This window comes from Mesoplodon densirostris, chromosome 4 (assembly GCF_025265405.1).
Source record: "Mesoplodon densirostris isolate mMesDen1 chromosome 4, mMesDen1 primary haplotype, whole genome shotgun sequence".
In the NCBI taxonomy this organism is placed as follows: domain Eukaryota; kingdom Metazoa; phylum Chordata; class Mammalia; order Artiodactyla; family Ziphiidae; genus Mesoplodon; species Mesoplodon densirostris.
In genome coordinates this window covers 154,782,480-154,791,329 of record NC_082664.1, presented here as the reverse complement: position 1 = coordinate 154,791,329, position 8,850 = coordinate 154,782,480, and the positions used below count along the sequence as shown (strand labels likewise).

The window sequence follows — 8,850 nt, the reverse complement described above, 5'->3', positions numbered from 1 at the left end:
TTTAAAAGGTCAGAAGTCATTTATCACAGAAGGTTTTTCTCCCATGGATAATTCTATAATCTGTTTATTCTATTTTTTGTTTCATACCTTTCAATTTAGAGTTGTTATAAACTTGACAATAGTATTTCTGCTACTATCATACCAGTGAACCAAATGTGGGGAAAAAGTTTCTGCTCAGCAAAGGAAACCATCAACAAAATGAAAACACAACCTATGGAATGGGAAAACATATTTCAAACCACATAACTGTAGTGAGATTAATATCCAAAATATACAAGGAACTCATACAACTTAATAGCAAAAAACCTACAAACAATCCAATTAAAATATGGGCAGGGCTTCCCTGGTGGCGCAGTGGTTGAGAGTCCACCTGCCAATGCAGGGGACGCGGGTTCGTGCCCCGGTCCGGGAGGATCCCACATCCCGCGGAGCGGCTGGGCTCTTGAGCCATGGCCGCTGAGCCTGCGCGTTTGGAGCCTGCTCGTCCAGAGCCTGTGCTCTGCAGCGGGAGAGGCCACAACAGTGAGAGGCACGTGTACTGCAAAAAAAAAAAAAAAAAAAAAAAATATGGGCAAAAGATTGGAATAGAGTTTTTCCAGAGAAGACATATGAATGGCTAACAGGCACATAAAAAGGGGCTTAACATCACTAATCATCAGAGAAATGCAAATCAAAACTGCAATATTACCTCACACCACTTAGGAGGACTATTAATGAAAAGACAAGTGATAATAGGTGTTGGCAAGGATGTGGAGAAAAGGGAATCTGCTGTCCTCAACCTGGAAGAACCTGTTATAATAAGCTCTTGTGACCTCCTTGTTGTAAGTGCTGGCCAGATGTCCATGACCAGGGCCATCAACCGAGCCCAGAAACTCTGGTCAGCGAGAATCACAGCAGAAATCATGTATGACTTGTCACAGTCCCAAGAGGAATTACAGGAATACTGCAGACATGATGAACTCACCTATGTGACCCTTGTCTCAGATAAAGAAGGAAGCCATGTCAAGGTTAAATCTTTTGAGAAGGAATGGCTAACAGAGAAATGAGTGCTGGAGTCCAATCTTGTGGTCCACGTTGGGCAGAAACTGAGGACTAAAGTCAGTGATGAAAGTGTTACTAAACTTAGATTTGGCTGCTCGCTGCTTGAAAGCCAATACTCAAGAGACAAGTATTGGTAGAAAGGAAAGGTTGCTTTATTTAGGAGGCCAGCAGTCCTGGGAAGAAGGTGGACTCATGTCCCAAAGAACCAACTCCCAACTGCCAATCAAGGGGCATGAGATTTTAAAGGGAAGTTTCAGGAGTTATAAGTGGAGGGAGTGGGCTACATGCAGAACAGCACAGTCAACTCTGACATTCAACTCGAATTTGGTCATGTGGTGGTCTGATCAGTGTCATCTTGATTGTTTTAAGTACAGTTAATCTTCAGTTCCAGGGTCTGTTTATTCCCATTTCCTTGAGGCCAGTTCTTGGAATTGTGTAAGATGGAGCAGTTTATGTCATGGCTACAGTCTTGTCATCATGCAGTTAACTTCTTCCACCTCATTGGGGTTTCTGTATCTGTAAAACAGCTCAAAGTACATGGCTCAGAATATTATCTATAGCCCTTGAGGAGGAACTAGAGGTCCTTGACTTTGTTTAATGACTAAACTATTATTATTTTGTCTTATTTGACTGCTTTTCTTTGTTTCTGCATTTTTCTCACTTCTCTGATTAAATTAATCCTTTGGCTAAAGTTTTTCTACAGACAAGAGGCAAGTGGAGGACGTGGGGGGCAGGTGTCACAGAAAGGCCCCTTGGGTCCTGCTTGGTTACAAAAGGACTATCAGAGAAGTTTCTGAAAATCTTGCAGTACAAAATCTGAAGGGGTCATTTTCAAATGCTTCAGGTTTGTTGAAATCCATGAAGCAACATTTGTTCATATTGTGAGTGTGATAGTCCCAGAGAAGCTGTCAGCCAACACTAGGGGATGGTATGAAACTCAGATAAAAACACTTCATACCTGCCTTGCCAACTTACATCAGAAAAGCAGTGAAATTGAAATTTTGGCTGTGGATCTACCCAAAGAAACAATCTTACAGTTTTTATCATTAGAGTGGGATGCTGATGAACAGGCATTTAACACAACTGTGAAGTAGCTGCTGTCATGCTTGTCAAAATAAAGATACCTCAAATTAGTCTGTGATGAAATTTATAACATCAAAGTAGAAAAAAAGGTGTCTGTGCTATTCCTGTATAGCTACAGCGATGAATACTACAGAAACTTATTTCAATTCTCAAGAATGATCATTACACTGTTCAAAAAGACAGGAGCTTATACTATATAGTGCTGTACATTCATCGTAATTTAAAATTAACTTTACATTCTAAGAAGCTGTCCTACAAAGTAAGTTGTAAGTTTTTCATGTGTAATATATTATAAATTTATCTTTTAACATAATAAATGCTTTCATATTTAAAAAAGGGAACTCTTATGCACACATGATGGGAATGTAAACTGTGGTACAGCCACAGTGGAAAACAATTTTTGAGGTTCCTCAAAAAATTAAAATAGAACTACCATATGATATAGCAATCCCACGTCTGAGTATATATCCGAAGGAAACAAAACCATTTTCTCAAAGAGATAGCTGTACTCCCATGTTCATTGCAGCATTATTCACAATAACCAAGGTATGAAAACAACCTAAGTGTCTGTCAGTGGAAGAATAATCAAGAAATTATTAGATACACTTACAGACACACACACACACACACACACACACAGAAATATTACTCAGCCTTAAAAAAAAATGGAAATCCTGTCATTTTTGGCAATGTGGATATCCTGGAAGGCATTATGCTAAATGAAATAAGCCAGACAAAGACAAACACTGTATGGTATTGAAATGGAGCAGAACCCTATGGTCTATGCCCCCCATGTCCTCAGCCTGCCTTTTGTCTGTGGAAAAACTTTAGCCAAAGAATAAGTTTAATCAGAGAAGTGAGAAAATGCAGAAACAAAGGACAAGAGTCAAAGGAGACCAAATAATAATAGTTTAGTCATTAAGCATAGTCAAGGACCTTTAGTTCCTTCTCAAGGGCTATAGATAATATTCTGAGCCATATCCTGTGAGCTGTCTTATAGATACTGAAACCCACACCAGGTGGAGAAGTTAACTTCATGATGACCAGACTGTAGCCATGACATAAGCTGCCACAATTCCGAGAATTGGCCTCAAGGAATGGAAACAAACCTACCCTGGAAATAAAGATTAATTGTACTTAAAACAATCAAGATGACGCTGATCAGACCACTGATGACCAATTTCAAGATGACTGTCAGAGCTGACTCTGCTATTTCTGCATGTAGCCCCCTCCCTCTGTCTATAAAAGCTCTTCCCCCTGATTTTCAGTGGGGGTGAGTTGGCCTATGGACAGGCATCCGCCCTCCCCCACACTTGCTGGCGTCCAAAATAAAGCAAACTTTCCTTTCCACCAACCTTGCCTCTTTATTGGCTTTTAATATTTATTTATTTTTGGCTGCGTTGGGTCTTAGTCGCAGCACGCAGGATCTCCACTGCGGTGCACAGGCTTCTCTCTCTCTAGTCGTGGTGCATGGGCTTAGTTGCCCCGAGGCATGTGGGATCTTAGCTCCCCGACCAGAGACTGAACCTGCATCCCTGCATTGGAAGGCAGATTCTTTACCACTGGGCCACTAGGGAAGTCCCTTTATTGGCTTTTGAGTGGTCAGCAGCCAGACCCCACTTTCGGTTACAGTATCACTTAGATGGGGAATCTAAAAAAAAGTTGAACACATAGAAACAGAGTAGAAAAGTGGTTTCCAGGGACTGCAGATGGGGGAAATAAGAGGTTGGTAAAAAGGAAAAAGTCAGTTATGAAATGAATAAGGTCTGAGGATCTAATGTATAACATGGTGACTATGAGTTGATAACACTGTTTTGTATAACTGAAATTTGCTAAGAGAGTAAAACTTAAATGTTCTCACCACAAAAAGAAAAAAGGCAAATATGTTAGGTGATGGATATGTTAATTAACTTGACTGGGGGGAGGGGAATCCTTTCACAGCATAGATGTATATCCAATTATCATGTTGCACACTTTAATTATCTTACAATTTTATTTGTCATCTATACCTCAATAAAGTAGAAAAAATAAGTACCCATGTGCACTCCTAAGTTTTCCCTTAGGTCTCCTTGTGAGAATCACTAAACTATTTAGTTACCTCTTAAGTGTGCTTTTCTTCCTTCTAAATTAGGAGTCTTTAAATAAATTTGTCAGAAAGATTGTTTAAATAAATCTTGTTCTATACAAAATTAGCTTTAAGGAGTTGACAGGATTGATTCAGGGAACAGAAAATTCTGATAAGAATTGGATGTTAGATTACAGACAGGGTCCAGGGGTGCTAAGAAGTGCTCAGAAACAGGGGAACAAAGTAGCAAACAAAGAAAGCCCTCAGACCAGGGTAGGTAGTATGCTAGGGCATTTGTGCTTTTTACGTTCCAAAGGGAACTTCTGAGAACAAAATATGCAGGCTTGTAATTTTTATTGTTTTCCTAATGATACAAACTCTTTATTTTAGTTTTCTTTAACAAGTCACCCTCATCATTCAGCTTGAGGTTCTTCACTGAGAGCTAGTCCATAATGCAGATTCAATTTTCAGACAAAATTTCCTGAGGCAGTGTATATATTTTATTTTAGACCAAACAATGGGTAACATACTAAGATCCTCCACCTCACTAATACTGTGATTCTACTAACAAAAACTATTAAATATTAGGCCTGTTTTTTCTTTAAAACTTTACTTTTGTTTTTCATTTGATTCTATTTCCAAAACTTTTTGGCTACACATAATTTTACTAAGGTATTTGTATTGGACTCAACATAATATCATTTTAACCAAAAACGTCTCTTTTGTCTTTGAATTGGTACCATATTTGTATTTTAGAAACATTTAGTTTCCTAGCACCCAGTGATTTAAAAAAATAATTGGCTTAGTACAAAAACTTTCGCAAATCATTTATTTAAAACTACCACTGACCCAACAACGCCAGGGTTAGAGGTACCCATTCCTACACAGTCTGAAATTGGCGCTCCGTATTCATGGTTCTGCATCCAAAGGTTCAACCAACCTTAGATCATGTAGTAACATAGTACGCATTTATTGAAAAACAATCTACATATAAGTGGACTTGTGCAGTTCAAACCCATGCTGTTCAAGGGTCAATTGTACTTGCTTATATAAGTTGCAATTTCCTAAGAATCCCCTCTCCTGTTTGGGGCAATGGACAGTGTGTGTGTGTGTGTGTGTGTGTGTGTGTGCGCGCGCGCGCGCGCACGTGTGCGTGTTTTTAAACCAGCATTCTCATTTATCTTGTTAAAAGCTTAAAAGAACAACAAAGAAAAATACTGAACTTATTCATTTCATTAAAAGTCACAACCTTTTCTTGGTTAATTGATGGTCTTTTTCCTCCTGTTATTAATTCAATATTCTGTATTGTATTATTTTTCCCTAGAAAGCTTATAATTCAATGCATCATGTTTTCATTACTATTTTTCTATATTTTTATTTACTTGTTAATAAAGGTCTTCAAAAAACACAAGTTGGATTTTTTCAGATTTATTTTTCTCCTGTTTTTTTTTTTTTTTGTATGGAAAATTTCAAACACAAAGTCAAGGGAATGGAATGATTCACTGCCATGTACTATTATCCAGCTTTAACAATTACAAACACATGGTCAGTCTTGCCACATTTTGTATATTTTTGCTTTAGTCAGCTTGTTTTTTTCTTGCATTTCCTTAAGATACTCAGACTTTATCTACTATTGTATATAATGTTCTACCTTATTTTTGTGTACCGTCTTGACCATGTTTCTCAAATACTGTAAATTTACTTTTAGTAGTACCTAAAGCCTTGTCTTGCCTCCTCAGGCATCATTCACACTAGATGATAAACATATGGATGTGTATTCTGGTACTCACCTGTCAACAATAGGCATTTTTTATTTGAGTCTACCTGGATTACAAAGAGTGTGAAAAACTGGCTAAACCAGTTTGACCAACACAGGAAATGTGAACAAAAATAGTACATTTTTCAAGTTTAGTGAAGGTTAAAACTGACAATTTAAAATTTCTGAACATTGACTAAACCATCAACTCTATTTCCTGGTGTTTTTCTTCCTTTGTATATGAGGACAATTGAAGCAAAGAGTCAAAATATCATGGACTGTGGGAGGGAGATCGGCTTCCTTCATTTTTCTTAGTTTTTACTTTCTTATTCTCTCAATTGTCCAAAATAACTTGGGGATTTAGTAATTTACTAAGGATCTGCCATATCAGCATATCATATGTCACTTAATTCATTTTCTACAATGAATTAATATTATTGATGCCATATTGATTACTTTAAACCATGTAATAGAAAAATTAGAGCAAATTTAAAAGAGTAACATATCTAGATACATGTTAAATGCTTTCTTATGAACTTTAATATTGTTAACCTGTGTTTATCTAAATTTTTCTTTCACGTTTATCACATTCCTAAGTCTCTCTTTTTTGAGACATTTGAAAATAACAGTGCTAGGCACACAGCAAAATTGTGAGGAAGGTACAGAGATTTCCCATATACCCCCTGCCCCTCTCCAAATAGCCACTCCATAAATGTTACCAAAGCAAACTTGGCTCCACTCATCTATGAACATTTGCATTTCCTTGATGACATGTTTTAAGGAACATCTTTTCATATGCATATTTCCCATCTGTATATCTTCTCTACTCTAAGTATCTCATATAAGTGGAATGCCAGCAAACACATGAAACACTTCTCATGTAAGAAGACACAGTATAAGTCTTCTTGTGACTGGCTTATTTCACTTAGCATAATGTTCCCAAGGTTTATCCATGTTATACAATATTGCAGAATTTCCTTCCTTTTTAAGGTTAAATAATATTCCATTACGTATATACCACATTTTTCTTATCTTTTCATCTGTGGATGAATATTTCAGTTGCATCCACATTTTAGCTGTTGTGAATAATGCTGCTGTGATTGTGGGTATATAAATATCCCTTTGAGACCCTGCTTTCAATTCTTTTGGTTATATCCCCAGAAGTGGAATTGCTGGATCCTATGGTATATCTATTTTTAAGTTCCTGAGGAACTGTCATACTGTTTTCTACAGTGGCTGTAACATTTTCTATCCCCACCAACAGGGCATAAGGGGTCCAATTTCTCCACATCTGGACCAACACTTGTTATTTTCTGTGGTTTTTTTTTTTGCGGTACGCGGGCCTCTCACTGTTGTGGCCTCTCCCGTTGTGGAGCACAGGCTCCGGATGCGCAGGCTCAGCAGCCATGGCTCACGGGCCCAGCCGTTCCGCAGCATGTGGGATCTTCCCGGACCGGGGCATGAACCCGTGTCCCCTGCATCGGCAGGCGGACTCTCAACCACTGCGCCACCAGGGAAGCCCATGTTTCTTTTACTTTAACATTTGCTTTTCATTGCTTTTGTTATTATTATCATTAAAAGGATGCTGTCTATAACTGTAAGCATATATAATGGCCTGCCTTGGGGAACCCTGCCCCTCTGCCTGAATATTAAACTAAAGTGTTTTGGTCTGCTCACAGGGAGACATTCTGACACTGCCCACCTGTGAAAGGTTGCAGAAAAGAAGAAATTAACACATCCCCTCCCTGATGCTGGCCAAGCCTGGAGATATTTTGCAAGACAAATGGCCTTTTTACTTTACTTTCTCACCTCCTCCCCTCTCTGTTTTATAAAAGAAGCTAGCAGGCATCCAGAACCCGATAAGATGGGACTCTAGGACATTAGTTCACCATCTTCTCAGATGCCTGGCTTTGCAAATAAAGTCACTATTCCTTGCCTCAATACCTCATCTCCCAATTTATTGGACTGTTGTGTGGTGAGCAGAGTGAGCTTGGACTTGGTAATAGGGTGAGCAGGGAGCTTGATGTAGTGCAGCCCAGGATCCTGCAAGGACAGACCAGAAGTGGCCTGACCCAACATCCTGGGGTTCCGGCAGAAGGTGGCCACCCTGGAAGCCTGGGCAGAACAGTCCATCCCACAGGCTGATTCCAGGTGGAGCGTGCTCAGGGTTGCTGGGAGCTCCACACTCAGGTCCTGCTTCCCAGCAGCATGTGCAGGGTGTCGGGGGTTGCTGATATCTCCTATGGCTCCTGGTCAAGTGACTTCATGCACTGGGATGACACCCAGCATGGGCACCACGCTGTCTTCTTCGAGGGAAGCCATCCAAGCAGAGGACCCACAGGCCAAGCTCCTTGTGCACTGGGCCATCTCCGCCCAGTGACCCATTTGTCTACCAGGGGCCTACATCTCACCCCCACCACCCCTGTGTGCACAGTGCCTGCTCTTTCAAAAGCACAGAGTCTCACATGAAGGAGACCCAGAGGGGGCTATCAACCCCTCCACTCCCGATGCTGAGTTTGAGGTGAATGAACTCCCTTCACTGGAAAACAAGACCCTCTGAGGAAAGAGGTGCTGACCCCATCAGAGTTGGGGCTGTGCTGAGCAAGTTACTCCCTAAATATTATAAGACATGAGAAATTAATGTAGATACTAAATGTGTCCATTGATGGGTGAACAGAAAACCAAAACATGGTCCCTCCACACAGGGTATGTTATTCAGCCTAAAAAGGAAGGCAATTCTGACACAGGATACAGCATGGATGACCCTTGAGGGCATTTTGCTCAGTGATATAAGCCAGACACAAAAGGACAAATACTGTGTGATTCCACTTACAAGAAGCCCCTGGAGCAGTCAGATCCACAGAGACAGATGAGAAATTCACCTTCTGTCATTCTTGGGGTGTAA

The 8,850-nt window shown here is 39.9% G+C and overlaps 1 pseudogene; it reads left to right on the top strand.

Annotated features, from left to right (window-relative positions):
* The first annotated feature begins 713 nt into the window (after nucleotides 1–713).
* On the top strand, nucleotides 714–2,324 carry LOC132488204 (eIF-2-alpha kinase GCN2-like; annotated as a pseudogene).
* Nucleotides 2,325–8,850: the final 6,526 nt, after the last annotated feature.